The sequence below is a fragment of the Brienomyrus brachyistius genome, chromosome 22 (assembly GCF_023856365.1).
Source record: "Brienomyrus brachyistius isolate T26 chromosome 22, BBRACH_0.4, whole genome shotgun sequence".
Taxonomy (NCBI): domain Eukaryota; kingdom Metazoa; phylum Chordata; class Actinopteri; order Osteoglossiformes; family Mormyridae; genus Brienomyrus; species Brienomyrus brachyistius.
The window spans coordinates 100743-114117 of NC_064554.1; the positions used below are offsets into that span (position 1 = coordinate 100743).

Here is a 13375-nt window from a genome sequence, read left to right on the forward strand (position 1 = left end):
CAGTACAACGTCGTGTCTTTCTGCAACTTTATAGCAGGGCTGAACAGCCAGGTGGCATTTTGGGCATTTTCAAGGTGAGCCGATGGGTAGGCGAGCCGGCAAAAATCTTGGGGAACCCCCCCCCCCTTTCCCAGTCAGCAAAATTTATTGCACAGCAAAAGTTATGGAGACCCCAGCTCTGTAAAATTTACTGTGGGAGTCCAAGGAAACTTTAAAAACACAATATCTCAATCTCCGGAGTCCTTTAAACCTAAAAAATATACAAAGAAATCTATGCTGTGATTCTGCTAGAGAATTTGGGCCCCATGAATGCATATCATATTGGGCCACAAACCCACACCAATGCAGTTATGTTCCAAGTTTTTTACTGTCCTAATCTCCCCCCCTTAACTGCGCCCCAGACTTGATGTTCCACGTTACAATTTCAACCAAATGTTGTGTGTTAAAAAAAAAATTAAATTGTGCACCAAAATTTTTTAACATGAAAGCAAGCATTAATAAAACTTAATCAAATGTTGATTTTTTTTTTTTTATATATAGAATTTCTCATTGTTTTGCTGATATCTGGGAAAACTGGGTTCATGGATCGGGATGGAAAGGCATGTTCAACGCACATTTTTTTTTAAATATTGATTTCCAGCAACTAATAAGCAAATCGAGGGAAATCTGCAAGGTACAAATCTGCAAGGTACAACAGAACCGTTCATCTCATTTCTACCCCGTCAAATCGCGTCCCAGGCTTTCTGGACCTCCCACTGAAATGCATTCAGCGACATCCACCTAAACAATTGCATTACCCCGGCAACGGGACTGCAGTAATCTCATTTAGTCTGAGAATTTGTGTGTCAGAAGGTAGAAAATTAGGATACGGACACGTTGCTCAAAGAGTGCCACGGAGTCACCAGCAGTATCATCAAACACGCCATTTAATACAATAATTTTTTTATCATTGTTTGTATAAATACAAATGATTCTTATTAAACAGCATGACTGACTCGTGCAATACAAATAGGCATATGCTTATTAGATTTCAGAAATCACAGAAGAAAATCAAGCTTGGCAAAATAAAAATTATGCAAAATTATCCAGTATATTTCAGCCGTTTCTATAAATGTACGCTAAGGTGGTACTTGCCAACGCCGAAACAATTCTCTCATCCAGTCACAGTGCTCTTTAAAATGGAGATACTTTAATTTATTTAAGGTTGAGTTAAAACACGACATTTAATATTCAGAATAAAATCAAAATCTGATAAGGGATTCACATCGTTTACCGTTTAACTGGTATGTCCATTTTCGATAGGCTTGTTGGGTGGGTAAAAACCCTATTTAACTGATCAGGGTCACTTAGGCAAGTTCACCTTAATTAAAAACAAAATAACTAAACAGCACATAACTAGTCAAAGTGTAAACTCTGCTGTTGGCAAAAACTGTACGGCTGGACCCCCAAGGGCACCAGCGACTGTAGGGCCTTGCTTGGCCAGTAGGGGGCCCCCTTGCACGTGACATTGCAAGGATTTGTAAGTTGTAGGGCGCAGATGGGAAACGAGGTGGGGTAAGAAGCATTTAAAGTGCGGAGCCACATACAGCCATGGGGGTGGGTTTGGGTTTCTAGCACAGCCTGCAAAGACCAGAATAAGTTCCTTTCCTCAACACACTAGCGCCCCCTTGGCCAAACACGACCCATGGTCACCTTGCAAATCATTAAGCTGCCCTGAACCCCACTCTGCTTTCAGTAAGTGCCATTTAAAAACAATGATATACACACATTTTCAGGAGAGCACCTGTGAAGTCACCCCCCCACACACACACACACACACTACTGGCATTGTTTGGCACCCGACCCATGTAAACCTGACCCCGATTTGCATAATTTATTCAGGTATATATCAGAAACCAGGGTTTCTGCCACCTAGAGGCTGTACGGCGCAACAAGAGACAAATCGCCATCAAAAACACAGGACCTGGAGAATCACCCGGGGTGGGGGGGATACATACTGTCACGTACTGGCGTGGGTGGGGGAGGACGCAGGCAGTGTGGCAGTCAGCCAATGGGCGAATTCACGAGAAAAAACACTGTATGTTAAAAACCGCTAGCATCCAGCATGAGAGAAAAAGGTCAAAGCGAGTCAGGGTTTTTCCGGGGGGGGGGGGGGGGGGGCAGGGTTGGTCTTACCTACACTGGCATGGGAGGGGTGGGAGGCATTGGTTAATGGTACAATGTGCAAGACAATTATCTGGGAGAGGAAAATTAACTTCCCCTAAAGTAAAACTAAAGTCACAAGAAAACTGTGGTACCCTCTGTCAATAGACCACACTCAAAAAACTCTGAGTAAAAGAGGAACGTTATTGGCCTGGCTAATCTCTCTCTCTCTCTCTCTCTCTCTCTCTCTCACACACACAGCTTGAAATGCTTTTTACACATTTACACTAATGTATATCACAATGCTACCAAAGCTTTGCAAATGACCACAGAGCGGGACTGACACCCAAGTGTGTGTAGAACCACACACACACACACACACACACACACACACACACACACACACACACACACATACACACACACACACACACACACACACACACACACACACACACACACACACACACACACACACACACACACTCACTCTCTCTCTGAAGTGCTTTAAAAACATAACGGATAAATTATTTTATGTGCAAACTGGGAGGGGGCAACAAAAAGTCGCAAAACACACATGGAATCGATCCCCTCCCCCATCACAACCAACCCTCGGTGAACGAAACCAGAAAGTCAGTCATTGGCATCCCGGGTTCCGGACTTTGCTGAAATGCACGACCGGTGCGGGTTCTGGCGGGGGCTGACTGGGGGCAGGGGGGGTTGGCCTGGTGAGCAGCGCGGCAGTCGCCTTCCACGCATCACGTCTGTGCCAGCTGCAGCTCCTCCAGGCCGTCTTTGCCCAGGTGGTAACGGGCCAGGTCCTTCCGCGTCACCAGTCCCACCACCTGGGCACCGGGAACATGATTGGTACGTAGAACAGGGCATAGATAGCTGGTTATGTTATGAGGGAGGGGTGGGAGTAGCACAGGAAACCAGGGTGATAACCTTGATCTAGATGGATGCCCAACGGCCACTGGCTGAAAACCGATGCAGTAATTTTCGAATTTTACAATGAGAATGGAGATATGTGCTGGAGATGACGAAGGCCTGAGGACCTCGCAAGGCAGACGCACCTGGTTGTCACTGTCCACCACAATGAGGTGCCGCAGACCAAGGGCCCTGAACAGCTTGAAGACACGAGGAAGCGACGTCTCCTGAAAAAGAGGCAGAAGAACACAGTCGCAGAACATGACTGTTTAGTCAAATGTGTCTCTGGTTCTCAAGGACCAAGACCAAGGCTGAGACTGAGACTAGTACCTGCGTGACAGTGTAGGGGGTGGGATTCATGAACTCCGTCAGGTCCATCATGCACTCCCTCTCGTCTTGGGACACATGGATGGACTGGATCGGAGGGAAGCGAGGGTAGGCATCCCGGAAGTCCTTCAGCTGCAGTTTGCGCAGATTGAGACGAGAACGAGCCCGTTCCACAAACACCTGGTTGAAAAGAGTACACCGGTCACAACGTGGATGAGCACACTTCTCATTGGCTTGCTGCACTGACATTCGCAACCGTGTACGCAGTAAACAGACCCCTCATTGGTCAATCGCACTGCCAGTCACATCCAGGTATTCAATAATCAAACCCCTCATTGGTCAGCTGCACTGTCATTCACAGGCATGCATATACACCAAGCACCCTGATAGGTGTTAGTGTGGACAGACATGCTCCTTATTCAGCTGACCTCTGCAGGAACCTTAGGTCACACTCACCTTGTGTTTCAGGAGCACGATAAGCTGGAAACGCAGGATTAAGCCACAGATTTTCCCTGGCTAAGAGCACAAAATTCAGATTAGCAAAGCCCCAAAGTACATCATGTGACAAATCTCCAGGAAAACAAAATCACCCCTAGTGGGAGGGACATACCTCACAGCCATCACTCAACCCGGAGACTACAGGGAACCCGTTGTGATTGGTCGAGGTGTTGCTGAGCACATCCACAATAGTGCCCACTTTCTCCACCAGGTTGAAGCAGGTTACTGGAGAGCTCATAACCTCCCTGAATGGACAGACACACCAAACCTGAATATACAGTGAGAATGAAGCACCAATGTCTTGCTAAAGGCGTGTACTGGGCTCATTGAAGCATTAGCAGGGAAAATCCTGTAGGGGGCAATATACCTGGCAGTCAGGGAGTGGGAGGTGGCTGGGGCATCCCAGTGCAGGAAGGGCACACTCTGCAGCTTGATGTGGATGTCGTATAGCCCCTGTGGGAAAATTCGAGTCACTCAGAAGAGCTTAGGATCACATCTGCACAACATTCATAAGCTGCCACCCCTTGAAGTTTTACTTCCTCTAAGCAGATTTGCTGGCACATTGAGGAACAGAGAAGCGAAACGAGCTGTCACAGCATGATGTGCCACCTTAAGTTAGACAGCTGTGCAAAAACAACGGAAGGGTTCTCAAAATCAGTCACTGGAAGGACAGATGAAAAAAAGATGGCGTCAGACTGGTGGCTAGCTGCACCACCCACACCAAAAGCAAACATGAGACCGGAGCAGTTAACGAAACACGACTGGCCCGATTCCAAGTTCTGCACGGTCTGAAAGGCGATGAGCTCATCACTCACTGACAGGCTCACACATAATGCCAAATGGACCAACCCGCTCCAACCCGAAACGTCAACACTGACCTCCACGAAATAATCGCCCACGATCTTCGCCGTCATCAGAACCAGCATTATGGGTAGGCCGTAGGTGACATTTCCGGTGGCTTCCACCATGATGACAGTCAGGCTGAGGGTCATCCTCACGATCCCACCTGGCAAAGACCTTCGTAAACAGACGCAAACCCGAAGCCTCATGTGCCTCCATGCACCTCTAGACGAGCTCTGAAAAGCAGGCTGACCGCGGACGGACACTCACCAAGCTGGGCGGCGGCTCCAATCAGAGCGTACTTCCCAGGGTCGGCCAAGGTCTGTCAAACGAAACGCCACAAATCATAAAACATGCTCATTCAAAAACTTCGAGGGGGCTTTACTTCCAACAAACATTATGTTAAACTACATCTATGCCGACATGACGCTGGGCGGCCCAGGAAATCGATACAGCACTAACCAATAGGGCACCTTCAAAGAGTCACGTGACTGCTTAAAGAGTAAATCTGATTGGACAACAAAGAGGAAATCAATCTAAAGCGGGTGTTGAAGGAGGCCCTCTGACTTCTAAAGACCCCGTTCAATTTCCTTAATATATCAAAACCTGCAGCGTTTCCATTAAAGTTCTGCACAAACAAGCAAATTTGTTGACAAAGTGAAATTGCATAAAGGGTGTTTCCATTAAGTAACATCATGGAAACAACACCTGCAATTTATGATTCCGTGCCTCAACATGGATTGAGCTTTTCATGAGATACGAGCTCTAGAACCAAGTCATCGTGTCCTACACAGCAACAAGTTCGCAAAATCGGCTTCCATTTCAGTTTTGCGAATCGCCACAAAAACCACTTCAATCAAACTGAAAGCGTTTGAGGGCTTGTCCTCCTGAAATATAATCGTACCCATTAACGGATTTTCAGTTTTGCTTCTTCAAAATGTGCAAAAAAATCAAGGTCAGTGGAAAACGTCGCCACTGTGAGGTTTCTCTCTGCTGAGGGAAGAGTTCTGCTATCGTGACGGCCCCTCCTCCGCCAGCGGACCACGCCGCCTCACCGGCTATACGGCGCTTCCCCAGGAACGGCGACCCGTCCTGATGTACCTGTATGGAATTGTGCGGCGTAATGGAGGCCAGCAAAATGCCAAAGAGCCGCCCCCAGGCGGCGCCGATGAGCAGCGAGGGGATGAAGACCCCGGCGGACACAGTCAGGCCGTATGTCCAGCAGGCCAGGAAGAAGTAGGTGATGGTGAAGATTCCCAGGTCACGGGATTGTAGGAACCTGCCGGGGGGGGGGGGGGGGTGGTGGTGGTGGAATTCATCACCTAAGTCAGTGTTTCCCACGTTTTTGCTAAAATGTTGATCATGTAGTTGATCCCCAAGAACGCTAATCTAGCGAAACCAGCTAGTTTTACTTGATTCACCCTTGTAATGAGGATACAGGTGTACAGAAATTATTTCATGATGAATGGCATTTTTCATATGATCATTTCCATTTTTCTACCTGGTGTAAAGTGCAATTTGGAGCCGATCAAGACCAAGCCATGTTACTTTGGTATGTCTTTCATCCACTAGAGGGCATGGATGAACACAGTTTAGTGCCGTTCGAACTTGCCTACGGTGGCATTCGTCAGGGCACTTGAGAAGCGCTCCTGTTCTCCCCAGGCAGGGTGACAGTCCCCCCATCCCAAATGAGGGAAGCCTTGAATAATTGAGGAGGATTGTGTGTATGGGTTTAGCTGTCTGTCTGGGAAAACAATCAGCCAGAAGCGGCCCGTAAACAAACCTACGACACGACAGAGGTGGCAGACGAGTCTGACTGTTCAAACAGCTGCCCCGGACCTAGCCAGCCTGTCACCAATATCAAACACAGGTGTTCATTCTAAAGATGGACAACGGACTGTAATTATAATCTCTTCCAGAAGAAGGGCACAACAGGGGCGACCAATCCGGCTTCAGGTCACGACCCATCCTGCCCTGAAACACGTGCTGGAAACTCCACGGACCTGCGGGGCTGTGGAACAGGCTGCGGACACTCCTCTCCGGGGTGTTGAAGACGATCGTGGCCATGGAATTGTACTCGCCATCAGCACAGAACAGCTGTGAGAGGGATAAGTGGAGGTTCAGGCCTGAGGACAGGATACACACCCTCTCAGCTGTTCAGCCAATGAAATCACAGAGAGCCCACCTCCAGCTGCCTTACCTGCAAGGGGTATTCCTCCAGCTGATCCTCCCCCAGGGGCTGGCAGTCGTTGGAGAAGTAGATCATAGTGAAGAACACAGTGGCCGTCACGGCAGCAACCAGTATGGCCTCGATCACCTGCAGGCAGGGCCGGTGGATATACCTGGGGATGGGGGGGGGGGGGGGGGGGGGGGGGGCATGGTGGCTCAGCTAATGATTTTGTTGTGGGACAACTTTCATTTGCATCAAACCAGTGTGGGGCAGTTTCAAGGTCAGCCCCACAGTCTCGGGATATATTTATTTAATTATTTAATTTCAAGTGTTAAGATGCCTAAGTTTCAGACAGGCGTGACACAGTAAAAACCAAACAGGCCTCACTTACGTGCACACACACAGGCAGAGGTACGCACACACACACACACACACAGGCACACATGCGCACAGAAGTACGCACACACACACACACACAGGCACACACACGCACACAGGCACACGCACACAGGCACACCTGATCCTGAGGATGGTGAGCCAGTAGTTCAGGACGTTGAACAGTGCTCCCAGCAATCCACCTGCGGGGGGGAAAGAGACATGGGCCCGGCATGAGAAAACCAGAAACAGAACCAGTCCGTTAAGATGTAAAAGAGCAAGGTTTGGGTTTCCACAATAAGACGCTCCCTCTCTCTCTCTCTCTCTCACCGAAGGCTCCCATGACGATAAACAGAGGAATCTCATACAGGTAGTACTCCGTGCTCTGAGGGGGGGGGGTAAAAAAAAAGAAAAAAAAATCAATACCCAGAATCCTCCAGTCAAACATGCAAATGACAACATCACACCCTACAGGACTACACACATGGGGGCACCTCTTGTTTGCCTCTTTTTTTTTTATTTAATTTTATTATATATATATATATATATATATATATATATATATAGAGTAATTTCTTCTATTTTCTAAAAAGTTACTGATATCTAGTTGGATGGCTAGATGAACACCGCTTCAGTTCCCAAACTTCTCCTCAGGGGCACCTCAGCCGTTCCATGATTTTGTTAAATTTCACCAACAGCTGAATTAAAAAAAGTTAAATATACTGGCTTAAAAAGTCAGTGAGAGACTGACTAGCTGTATGAGGTGTGCTGGTGGCCAAGTCAAAAAAAACACATGGCTGCATTGGACGGTCGCTGCAAATACTAGGATGATTTTAGCAGAGGTTCTGAAATGGCGAAGTTGACACACTTTCACAGGCATAATATCATAGTTTTACACCAACACGAGGATAATCTAAATATCATTTTCTTTGCCTGCCTAAGACTTTTGCACAGTAGTGTATAATTTTTAAAAAAATGGTGAACGTGTTGTGATCCTACAGGAAGCATACAGTGGGCATCCGGGGCAAACGTTTCCCAAAAACTTCAGGCACCGAAGGCGGGAAAAATTCTGCTGCGTTTAAAAAAAATAAAATAAACAACCGTATCTGCATACCATGTAAACTGCTACAGGTGCCTCTCTTGTAACGAGAAACATCCACAACCATGGCTAACATGCCTACCTAAACCAGGAGGCCCAACTAAAACAGCGCGGTACTCATGTCCACCGAGGTGATGACTATATTTCCAGCCCAGGGGGCCTCCCAGGAAAGTCATGCGCTGCGGGGTGGGGGCTGTGTCCAAGTCCCCCAACAAACGTTTCATGGTTTCCTTTCCAACCCATGTGACCAGAAGGCAGGTAAAAATACATCACTGCTCATGTGACAGGGTACCGAGTCGAGCCCTTTCTGGAAATAACAGCTCATCCTTTTCTCTCTCACCCTTGTTTCCCCATAAAGTTCACAGATCAGCCCCTTCTTGAACGGCACGGACAGGAAAGACCAAAACATGTTCGGGAACAGTGTGAACTTGGTCTCATTCTGGATTTTGGTCAAAATTATACCGTCTTCTTTCGCCTTTCCCAAACGAGGTAATGATTATAAAATGCTCTCCACTCTAAGTTGTCCAGACATCCATAAACATCACATTTTCCCCACTGACTAACGGGAGGCAGGAAACCAATGTCAGAGGGTAACGGCCGACATCTCCCAAGAGCTACTTGACTTGCGGACAGCATACCATTGGCCAAGACAACCAGATCAATTACCGATGCCCAATATTTTGATTTTCAAGATTCCATCTACAGACTTTTAAAAAGGACAATCTACATCACAACACCGACAGAAATGGGAAACTTACATCGTTGTCAAAGCGTCCAAAGTTGATGAGACCTGGGTTACTAAAATCTCCCGGCTTGTTGTGGTAGATACTCATGAAGAAGTTCAAGGTGAAGGTCGAGATCATGGAAGCGAAGAACTGAAAGATACGGGTCACTGAATAGTTACATTTCACCAGAGCCCCGTGGCGGGGCAAGGAGATCAGGTATGCTAATCGGAAACGTCACTCACGATTCTCCAGGTCAACATCTGGTTCCAGAAGGAGGCTCCCTCCTCCAAGCTGAAAAGGACACCACCTGCAAAACCGGAAACCATCAGAAACTGCTGCATAACTGCATTACTCACAGATCAGCTCCACTAAACTGGAAATATTCAGCAAAGGTCATACAGGGGTCTTTATTGCAAGGATAAGACTCCACTGGTGTGACTCCATGCCTTTGTGGCATTTTTTTCCTGGATTATTCATCAACACAGAGCCACCTTGTACTTTCCATCCTGAAACCGAAAAATCAATGGCGGAGGCCGAAGAAGCCCAACGCTGACAGGACACTCTAATAACCTTTTTTTTACTCATCATAGCTTCCCTTCTTCCTTGAGGGTAACATTAGATTCTGGAGGCATGGAACTGATCTGAGATCAGAGCTTCGGGTGTGTATATGGGTGTGTCGAGACTAGATGGTCAGTATGGATAACTAAGGTGCACTAAAATTGGGTGAGCAGGCAAGGCATGTCACCCAGGTTGTGTGACAATTATTTTATATATATGTATATATATATTCCATCCACCATCCCTCCTTTACGGAGAACTGCGTTATTTTTATTGTCCATTACGAAGAAAAAAAAAACTATATATATATATATATATATATATATATATATATATATATATATATATATATATATATATATATATATATATATATATATATGGGTGTATCGAGACTAGATGGTCATTATGGATAACTAAGGTGCACTAAAATTGGGTGAGCAGGCAAGGCATGTCACCCAGGTTGTGTGACAATTATTTTATATATATGTATATATATATTCCATCCACCATCCCTCTTTTATGGAGAACTGCGTTATTTTTATTGTCTATTGCAAGCAAAAAAAAAAAAAAACAATACATATATACATATATATTTATGGGTGTATCGAGACTAGATGGTCATTATGAATAACTAAGGTGCACTAAAATTGGGTGAGCAGGCAAGGCATGTCACCCCGGTTGTGTGACAATTATTTTATATGTATGTATATATATATTCCATCCACCATCCCTCCTTTACGGAGAACTGCGTTATTTTTATTGTCCATTGCGAAAAAAAAAAACTATATATATACATATATATTTATGGGTGTATCGAGACTAGATGGTCATTATGGATAACTAAGGTGCATTCAAATTGGGTGAGCAGGCAAGGCATGTCACCCAGGTTGTGTGACATTAATTATTTTATATATATGTATATATATATTCCATCCACCATCCCTCCTTTATGGAGAACTGCGTTATTTTTATTGTCTATTGCAAAAAAATAACACAAAAAAACTATATATATATATATACACACATATATATTTATGGGTGTATCGAGACTAGTTGGTCATTATGGATAACTAAGTTGCACTAAAATTGGGTGAGCAGGCAAGGCATGTCACCCAGGTTGTGTGACAATTATTTTATATAAATGTATATATATATTCCCTCCACCACCCCTCCTTTACGGAGGACTGCTTTATTATTAATATCCATTGCGAAAAAAAAACACAAGAAAAAGAAAAAATATCTATATATATACATATATATATATATATATATATATATATATATATATATATGGGTGTGTCGAGACTAGATGGTCAGTATGGATAACTAAGGTGCACTAAAATTGGGTGAGCAGGCAAGGCATGTCACCCAGGTTGTGTGACAATTATTTTATATATATATGTATATATATATTCCATCCACCATCCCTCCTTTACGGAGAACTGCGTTATTTTTATTGTCTATTGCAAAAAAAAAACAGAAAAACTATATATATATATATATATATACACATATATATTCATGGGTGTATCGAGACTAGATGGTCATTATGAATAACTAAGGTGCACTAAAACTGGGTGAGCAGGCAAGGCATGTCACCCCAGTTGTGTGACAATTATTTTATATATATGTATATATATATATATATTCCCTCCACCACCCCTCCTCTACGGAGGACTGCTTTATTTTTATTTCCATTGCAAAAATAAAACATTTTAAAACACAAAAAAAAAAAAAAACGAAAATAATAATAAAAATTATTTTGAATGTGTATTCAAATAAGTTTGAATGTGTGTGAACTATATATAAATATATATATACACATGCATATACAGAAATATATACACACACACACACATATATATATATATAAACACACACACAGACACACACTCACATAAACACATACACACACTGTGTACAGTCTTATGCAAAGGTTTGGCACCCCTTGACAAATAACATCTTTTCAATTACAAAAGCAACAATATCAGTTAATACAGTCTCTTTAGGAACTGGGGGGAAAATACACAATATTTTCAGCAAACATTGATGAATAGTTACTTTTTATGCCATAAATTGAACAAAATTACAAAATAAAAACATTATTATGGCACTCTGCAAAAGTTTGGGCACCCTACGTAATCAGTACTTAGTAACACCTCCTCTGCCAGATATCACAGCTTACAAGCGCTTCTTATAGCCAGCTGAAAGGCTTTCAGTTCTTGTACTTGGGATTTTCTCACATTCTTCCTTGCAAAAGGCTTCTAGTTCTGTAATATTCTAATATATCAAGGGCTGTATTGTCAAATAGGAGATCGGCAGCATTCTCCCACCTGAGAAAACTGTACTACAATGCCCTTGATAGTGTGTAGAAACACACTCGTCAGCTCTAGTCCTCCTGTAACAACGCAAAAGGACTGGCAACCCTCAGGTATTTATGCGTGCGATTGTATGATAAATTCACCCTGACAGTCTCACACTTCTCTTGGTACCAACAGGTCTCATGGAATATATAAAAGGCAACTGCAACAATTATACTCGGCACTAAACATCGAGGCACGGAAATGCAGCAGAGCTTGTGTATTTCTCAGGATGCATTCTAGTAAAATGCCCGGAAAATGAGCTAAAGACATATTTCAAGGGGCACTATATAAAACCGATGGAAATTTTACTGATTAAATAAAAGGAAAAGCATCGTTTGAAAAATCACAAATGTTTCTAAGATTCAATGCATCGCTTTTTGACCACATCATAGCGATGAACACATCATTGTTCCTGACAATGTCCTAATACAGAAATAAAACTTTATGTTGGTAAACTCAAAAAGCCTTCAGCTGTCACACTGGCTAACGATCTCAAACGATTATAAAGCAGCATTTTGAAAAGCGCTGTTTTAAAATAACAGGTACAACACTTACCTTGTCTTCTGGCCAAATGCTTTTCACGGCTTGGCACTCCAACGGTGCTGAAACGAAATTTGTATTTCCTCCTACCTCGTTTGCCCTTCAGTTCTTCTTTTCTCCCTTTGGATGTTTTTTTCCTTCTTCTTTGGATATTGTTTTTTATTTTTGTTTGTTTTTTTTACTTTGCATGTTTTTCCTTCTTCGGATATTATTTTTTTGGCTTATTTTTTTAGACGATGTTTTTTTCGTCTTCTTTAAAAATTGATTTTTTTCGTCTTCTTTAAATATTGTTTTTTTTTTCATCCTTTTGATGTTGTTTTACGGAACAAGAGCCGTACAGTGCTACTCTATCAGGAGGTAGCGCCAACTGAACGCCTTGAAGCAGTACCCAGCTCTTTTATAGGGAGCGTCAACCCGAAGTCAAGTTCTAGAACGTTGCACTCACTTTTCATTGGTTTCCCAGCTATGCTGTCAGAATAATGTTTGCTGATTGGTCGAAAATTTTAAAACGTACCCGAGTACTGTAAAAAAACTCAAGATCTTGCTACCCTACGGAGCACCCATAAGGTGATTTTTTTTATACGTTATATGCAGCTATTTGTAGCAGGCCGTAATTAGACTAATCCACCCTTTGTCAATAAAGCCAACAAGAGAACAGGTTGCCCAAAGTTTGCTCAGGTACACGCCACAGCACAACCTTAAAAACACATCCAGCACAAATCACACTAGTGAATGACACAGCAAATCACAGCAATAAAAAAGACCCCTATGGGCAATCCAGCACCCAGACTACAGGTGCCAAAAGGCC

The 13375-nt window shown here is 43.9% G+C and overlaps 1 pseudogene; it reads right to left on the reverse strand.

Annotated features, from left to right (window-relative positions):
- Positions 1-2266: 2266 nt before the first annotated feature.
- Positions 2267-13375, reverse strand: part of LOC125717800 (H(+)/Cl(-) exchange transporter 7-like) — a 198322-nt pseudogene continuing 187213 nt past the window's right edge.